This window comes from Pteropus vampyrus, unplaced genomic scaffold (genome assembly GCF_000151845.1).
Source record: "Pteropus vampyrus isolate Shadow unplaced genomic scaffold, Pvam_2.0 Scaffold232, whole genome shotgun sequence".
In the NCBI taxonomy this organism is placed as follows: Eukaryota; Metazoa; Chordata; class Mammalia; order Chiroptera; family Pteropodidae; genus Pteropus; species Pteropus vampyrus.
Window position 1 is genome coordinate 1,410,583 of NW_011889013.1, and position 8,173 is coordinate 1,418,755.

The 8,173-nt window shown below is 45.2% G+C and overlaps 1 pseudogene; it reads right to left on the bottom strand.

Annotated features, from left to right (window-relative positions):
• Positions 1–6,623: 6,623 nt before the first annotated feature.
• On the bottom strand, positions 6,624–7,103 carry LOC111728839 (annotated as a pseudogene).
• Between the last annotated feature and the right edge of the window lie 1,070 nt (positions 7,104–8,173).

Below are 8,173 nucleotides of genomic sequence, written 5' to 3' on the forward strand. Positions count from 1 at the left end.
TGAGGCCCATATGGCTGGTTTCAGGATGCAGTTGAATTGAAAGAACCACAGTCCGGCAACCAAAGTAATAAAAAGGGAATCACATTCTTTGCCCAACTACCTTCAGAAACATGAAAGTGGTCGCAATATAAAACTTTCAAAACTCCTTTCCTCTCCTGCCCATTTTTCTCATATTCTGGCAATGCCCTGGAGCTTTGGCTGCTACCCCCACCTCCCCTCCCCGCATGGCACACACAGGCACAGTGTCTGACCCCAGCCTGTGCAGCCGGTCCTCCCTCTTTGCATCCCCCCTCCTCCCCGCCCACTTCTCTCTCCCCATCCTTGACCACAGAGGCCAGCTTAGCTTTTCTGTCTGCCTTTTGTTTGCTGTCCACTTTAAGCAAGAGTCTTTTTCCCTTTTCTTCCATATCTTTGGTATTCTGCCTCTCTGTGCCCATTCTCTCATTTTTATACTCTTCTCCAAGTCTAGGGAACAGGGTGACAAAATCCTCTCTGGAAAGGAGGGGAAAGGACTCAGGCTGGAGGGGTGGGGTGGGGAGGGGATGCAGGGGCCCAGAGGCAGGAAACATCCACATGCTAAGACATCTCGTCTGGGCCACACGTGCTTCTTGAGTGGATGGGGACATGGATGCATGGGCTGGGCTAACCTACTCATTTATCCATTCATCGCACATTCATAGAGCACCTACTATAAACTGGTTACGGGTTCTAAAGAACAGACCTTGACAGGAGGAATGAGTGGAAAGCCTATGTGATAATAAGGTATACTCATCAATTTTTCCCTTTTCCTGGGAAGAGGGTCATGCTGTATATTGCCAACGCTCTGGGTTAGTCTCTCTTAAGCAAAAATCCCAGTGCTGAGAGCCTTTATCTCCGTTTGTTAAATGGGAAACTGAACTCAGAAAAGTCTAGTAAATTACTTAAGATCTTTCAGCAAGAAAATATGGGATCCCGGGCCTTTGCTCTTTACCTTAGGTTTCAATGACAAGATTGCCTTGCTTGGAAATTCATGATGGAATCTCGTGGCCCATTAACTGCTCAGGGTAGTTATTTTAGGAGTTAGTTTGAGCCAAAAGGCCAAAATCGAGTCATAATATGAATGTATTAATATAATTATTATAACAACAGCAGTGATAGCTACTATTCACTGTGTGCTGGACATAATACTATACTCTCTACCATGCATCGTGTCATTTAATTCTTTCAACCGTCCTGCAAGATAGATATTACAGACTAAAACTGAAACCGCAGAGAAATTAAATAACTTCTCCAAGGTCACATAGAGTCAGTGCCAGAGGAACAGAGGCCTGTGGGATTCAAACTGCTGGGTTCTTGCCCACAATAGTCAGCTACTCTCCATCATCCAAGATACCCAGTGCCACTCAGGGGAGTCTCCAGGATGCTGTGCACCAGGCCGATCTTGCTGGTCCATATTTTTCTCTTTTCACCACTTCTTGCTTCCGGTTCCTCCACTTCCAAACACACGCACACACACACGCACACACACACGCGCGCGCACACGCACGCACGCACGCACGCACACACGCACACATGCGTGCGCACACACGCACACACATGCACACACGCGCACACGCGCACACATGCACACACGCACACTGGGTAAAGGCATTGACTTAGAGAGGAGTTGCTGGTAAGAGAAAAGATGGTCCACCAGTTGGTGATTAAGAAGCCACAGAGCGCACGTACGGGAATATGGATGTGTTCTGTATGACCTCAGCACCCTGAACAGCTCCTTCCACCCCTGGGATGTCACCGGTGCCCCGTGAGGCCCCTGCAGTAGGCTCCGAAGCCTGGGAAGCATCGCCAGGGCCTCCTCCCCGTCCATTCTGAACCGGCCTTCTCCACATTTCACAGCCTTTCCCCCAGGTTCCACCTCGGGCTCAGCCTCTGGGTTGACATTTCGCCCGTCCTGCCCGCTTCGGCTGGGCTGTTGCTGTGGAATGCTGCTTCTCAGCCTGAGCGAGACAGAAACGAGTGGGGCCTCAGGCTGGCAAATCCTCTCACGCAACTTCAGGTGGATATTCTTTAAGTATTCATTCAGCATTTATTTAAAGGAAAGGGGCGGGAGAGCCCAAAGGCCTTCTGGTGGCTGCCCCAGACTGTCCCCCATTATCACAGCAATTTGAGCTCACACTTCCCCACCCCTTGCAAAACCAGAGTCCCCACAACAGACACGGTCTCAGCCTCCTCGGAGGGCAGTAAGCAGCCCGAGTGGCTTTGGGAAGATCTCCCCCATAAGCATTTTGTCGAAATACTTCTAACGACCATGTGCTGTGTTCTTCTTGGAAAGAGGCCTGGAAGAATTCTTTCCTCCATCATCGTGCATCTCTAGCATTGGCTAATTGGGTTTGAGCGCCTGGCTAGTGGATCCCTCCTGCCTTCAGATCTCTCTCAGCTCAAAACTGGGCCTCTAAGCTGGCCCTGTTCACCCCTAGGCTGAGAACAGACTTTTGGGGTCCCCTCCCAGGTGTAGGAGATCTCAGTTTAGCAGAAAGGGAGTCCAAGTGGTGGGATCCTCACGATATTAACATTTCCGTAATGCACCTTATAATGGATGTGACCGTTCAGTGTGGCAGGACTTCTGATTGTTTGTCCCAAAACTGTTACTGAATCAGAGAACAGCTTATAATCAATGATGTCCTGGAAACATTTATAGCCTTAATCACAGACGCCACTGCACAACACACACACCCATATGGAATTATTTTGTCTTAGCTCTTTCCTTCTAGCATTTTCTGTCTGCCTCTTTTATAACCCTTGTCAGAGTGCATCATCACCCTGTGTTCGTGTGTGTCTCACCCATTAGACAGCGAGCCCCTCAAGGGCAAAGCCTGTCTAATTCATGTTTATCCTCTGATGCCAGCACTGTGCCCAGCGCCTAGAAGGCACTGAATTCGATTTGTTTGAATTGGAAAGAGAGTGACTTCGGATGACTCACCTAGGGGAGACACATCCGTCCTAGGATCTAGAGGTTGTGTTTTTTTCACTAATCAGGGTAGGTGGCCATCTCTCTCTCTGGGGGCGGGGTGGGGGGTGGTCAGAAAATCTATCTTACAGTGAGATGGCCCAGGCAGATGATGGCTTTTCCAACCCTGAGATTGTGCTGCCTCGAACGGTCCCCTCTCCAAAGCCTTGGAGCTCCCTGTCTGACCCCTGCATCAAGCTCAGGGTCAAGGTCAAGAAATCCAGTGGGTGACTCACACTGGAAACTAGAAGGAACAGGACCTTGTACTGTGGAGCCCTTGCTGGCAGTCATGTCACTGATTATTTAGCATCAGGTTTTCAGTAAGATCTTCGGGGACTTTACACCAGCCGGATGACCTCATGTGGCATGAGATTTATGGACTCTGGAGTGAGAAGTAAGAGAATGAGGTAACGGAGGGAAGAGAGACCTCTAATTATGCCTAAAACTGTATCATTCCCTGCTCCCTAATGAATCAGGCTGAGGATGAGATGCTGCAGTTGTCATTTTGGAAAAAAAGATATGAGAAAATGCACCCACCAAGTCTTCTTGTTTTAATAATTACAATAATCACCAACATCTGTCTATGTGTCAGATACAGTCGGTGACATATACTAGGCACTCAGTACATCTTTGTGGACAGAATACGTGAGCGAATGTTCCTACGTACATTAATTATCTCTTTGAAAGTGCACACAACTCTCTGAGGTCGACACTAATACAGCAGTACTCCGAGGCTGCCACAACAAGGTACCACAACCTTGAGTGGCTTAAACAACAGATGTTACTTCCTCACCATTTTGGAAGCCGGAAGTCTGAGATCAAGGTGTCAGCAGAGTTGTTGCTATTGGTGGCCTCTCTCCTTGGCGTGTAATGGACATCATTTCCATGTTTTGACTCAATCTCCCTCTGTATGTGTCACATCCTAATTTCCTCTTCTCATAAAGATATCTGTCGTATTGGATTAGGGCCTGCCCTAACGATCTCTCTAGGAGCACTGTCACCTACTAGTACAGGACTTTATCAAGTACCCAGATAGTTTCAAAAGCTTCTCAGTTGGTCTCCCCGTCAACCGTGGTTCCCTCCCCTTTGTCCCAACCAGAGCAGCTGCCAGATTGCTTTGGACTAGATTTTGAAACACCTTGACTATGAATGCCGAGAGGTTTGGCTTTTTTCTTACAACAACAGGGACACCTTGAGAGTTTTAAAGAAAGGCCAAGTTGTTTTTTCAGGTGTATAACATCAGGAAGAGGGAAGATGGAATAGTCTCAACAGAAAGACCAATAATGAGACTTCTTTTAGACACATGACCACCCATCTGTGGCTTTTGAATTTGCAAAAAAAAAAAAAAAAGAGAGAGAGAGAGAGAGAGAGCTGAAAACAATATCTGGCCTAGTGTGGTTGAGAATCTCAAATGAGGCAGTATAGGGGCGATTTGTAAAACTGCCCAAATGTTTCATTTCGAATGCGTCAATCAGCTACCCTTTGGGGGACCGATGTGCCTCTGTCCAAGATTGATCCTGACTGGAATAGCTGAACAAGAATGGCAGGAGGAAGAGACAGGAAAGCCAGTCTGATTCCAGAGACAATGCATCAGCCTGACATTCTGGCACAGAACCCAGTTGGCCCTGGAGGCAAAGGCCCCTCCCTTATATTCCAGCAAATCTCTGAGCGGCTCCCACAATGCACTGCTGCCATGGGCACTCAGGAACCTCCAGGGTGCCAAGATTGTGATGAGACATGAGCTCTCAAGGGACCCAGGCTTCAGGAAAGGGTGAGCAAATACAGAACTGGTTTCCTGAATGTTCATGTTCCAAACTAAGAGGAAATGTTTGCAAACAGCAGGCCATCAACTAATCGCCAATTGCCATCTAGAAAAAATGTCAATGTCTTGTTAATATATTTTGATGAGAAATACCAGGGAGAGGCGCTTTGTTTGTTACTTGCATAATTTACTCTACTTCATGTTTAAATTGAAGTACCTAATTACACAATTATGAATCATCCTGATTCAAATAAAGTTCACCAAAATAATTTTCTTATGTAACATTATCTTCCAATATACCTGCTATCTTCATTTCATTATGTGCTTTTCTTCCACCAGAGTCTAAAAATCTAATTGTATTTTTAAGCCGTCCCATTAAACCAAAATAACTATTCTGCTACAATAACCATCATGAGCTAGCAGGTCCTGACTTATATTCCATTTTGAAATGTCATGCTTTTTTTTTTTAATGGTTGTTTTCCCCAGAGAGTTTATAGTTTTTGCAATTAGGCAGCCTTGTAAAGCATGGCTTTAAATGATTTTAATGTTTCAAACTAACTGAGCATTTCATACATCAATTTCCTTTTCCTCTTTCAGACTAATAATAGTGCCTTTCGTGTAGCTCGTTTCTTTACAATTGACAAAATACAATTACATTTATTGTTTTATTTGATCCTACTTTCCAGACCAAGGTTACATGCTAGGAAACAACTTAGGTAATCCAAAAAAAAAAAAAAAGTGGCTAACACGACTCATACTCACATGAACACAAAAGGAATTTATTGGCAGGATAGCAGGCTGCTCAAGGATCACCAGGTAGGCAAGGAACCTGGCTCCAGCAGCAGGCAGGGACCACGGGAAGCCAGACACAGCCAAGAACTCATCCCAGCCCATGTCCAGTGAGAGCGCAGCTGCCAGGACCCCGAGGCTGGGCACAACTCAGGCTCCTGGGCTTTGTTTTCCTTTTAACTGAGGTACAGCTTAGAGTTAAGTGCATAGTTCTTACGTGTACATCTCAAATACATCCACATCTGTGTGACCACAACGCTGTTCAAAACAGAGAATCTTTCTAATACCTCAGAGGACTTCCTCGTGCACCTCCCAGTCCACCCATTATCCCCACTAAAAGGAAATTAGTTTTGTGACCTCTATTACTATAGTTTAGTTTTGCCTGGTTTTGAACTTCATATAGGTGGAACCATACAATATCTACTCTTCTGTGCTTGGGTTTTCTCTCTCTTTCTCTCTCCCTGTGGGATTGCTTGCAGGAATAGTTCAATTGTTTTTTTGTTTTTTTTTTTCAATTGTTCTTTTTTTCTTATTGTTATGTAAATATTTAGTTGTATAGTTTTACCAAAATATTTTGTCCATTCTATTTTCTATGGACATTTGGGTTATCTCTAGGTTTTGGCTATGACAGGGTAATGCATTTATATTTCTCGAAATTCCTATTGTGTATGGCTGCATCAACTCTGTTTCCTACCAGTGGAAAGCAAAGTCAAGACTAGAGTTTTGAAATATACCAAAAGGCCAGTCTTTATGTCTTGATAAATTGTAAATTAAACACATACTTACAAACAAAATAAATCAATAATCACATTAAATATAACTAAACTAAATAATCCAATTAAAAGATAAAGATTGTCAAGCTGGATTTTTTGTTTGCCTTCTGTTGCCACTGTTTAATTTTCATTTCATAATCATAAACTTAACTCCACAACACAGCTAGACTCGTAGGCACAAAGAAAATCTGGAACCCAAAGAACTGTAGCAAGAGCAGAGATTATAGGGAGTTCTCAGCAGGTGGGGTGACGGGTGCTCTTGTAAGCTACAGAAGGAACGGTCTGGTGCTTAAGATAAAAGAAGTCAAATTGATTAGCGTTGTCCACAGTCAGCAGTGCGATCTTCCTGCTGCTCTCGGCATTCCTGGGCCCAAAGCGCTCCGCAGCCCCCACGATACCCATGTCCTCTTCACCTTGCCGAGGACACATGCTTGCCATCCAACCACTTGGTCTTGGCAGTGCAGATGGAAAACTGAGAACTGTTTGCGCCAGCTCCCGCATTTCCCATGGACAAGATGCTGGGACCCGTATGCTTCAGGATGCAATTTTCATCATCACGTTTCTCCCCGTAGATGGACTTGCCGCCCGTGCCATTATGGCGTGTGAATTCATCACCCTGGCACATAAATCCCGGAATAATTCTGTGAAGGCAGGAACCTTTCTAACCAAATGCTTCCTCCCCAGTACTCAGAGCACGAAAGTTTTCTGCTATCGTTGGAACTTTGTCTGCAAAAAGCTCGAAGGAGACACGGCCCAAGGGCTCACGATGTCAGAATATGGTTCGGTTGACCATGGCTGGGCGTGAGTGAGTGACGCTGGGGCGGTGGCATCTGCAATGCCCAGGCTGGGCTTTTTAAAAAGCAACTACGTACATACTACTTTTAAGAGACACGCTTTAAAGATACAGGAAAATACAAAATTACAAGACGGAAAAAGATATGTAATGTAAACACCAAGAGAAAGCTGATGTAGCTTTACTAGTATCACAAAATAACAGATTGTAGGTCAAGAAGCATTTCCAAGAAAGGAAAGGGGATGTTTCGTAATGAAAAAAAGTTCAATCCACCAGGAAGATATAACAATTCTAAATTTAGAAGCAAGTAAAAATCGACAGAACTGAAAAAGGGAAATAGTCAAGCCTATCATCATCGTGGGAGACTAGAGCATGCGCAGACACACACACCTTTGCTTGCTCTGTGCTTCTTCCTTGTTATCAGAAAATTTCATGATTCTTTCCATTTCAAAAGGTGATCCTACATTTTTAAAAGGAAACTAGAAATGTAAACAGTTATTGATGATATTGATCACATCGCATTTTAAAGAATTAAGCAAAAAGGAAAGCAAGCTGTAATTTACCATACCTCAACGTTCAGCTGAGGTCATCTGTCTTTTGAGATGAGCTAAAACAGGCCTAAATCCCCATCCTATAAGTGGTAGGGAAGCCCATATCTCACCCAGTGAATCTAGGGCTTGTGGGGGGCGGCCTTCCACTCTGACGCCCCACCTCTGCTGAACGCCCCCAACATCTCACCTTTTTGCCCTGGTCCTTGCTCCCCGTCCCTTGTGCAGTTGGAACGAAGCCCTTTCTTTAATAAATTTGGATCTCAGTTTCCCTATCTGTAAAGGAGGAAATCGAACAAAATGCTCAGTAACCGTAAATCTGCGACATCATACTCCGTCAGTGAGACCTGATCACAAATGTGCTTCTAGGACAGGAAGCAGAGCACAAGCCCAGGCTCTGAGGGGCCGTCCACAAGCCAGGGGGCTTCAGTGAAGGAAGCAAGGAGGAAAGGTCTGGGGCATGGAGGGTGGCTGAGATGAGGAAGGGGACAGTGGCACAGTGCAGTGCCTGCCATTCAGCTT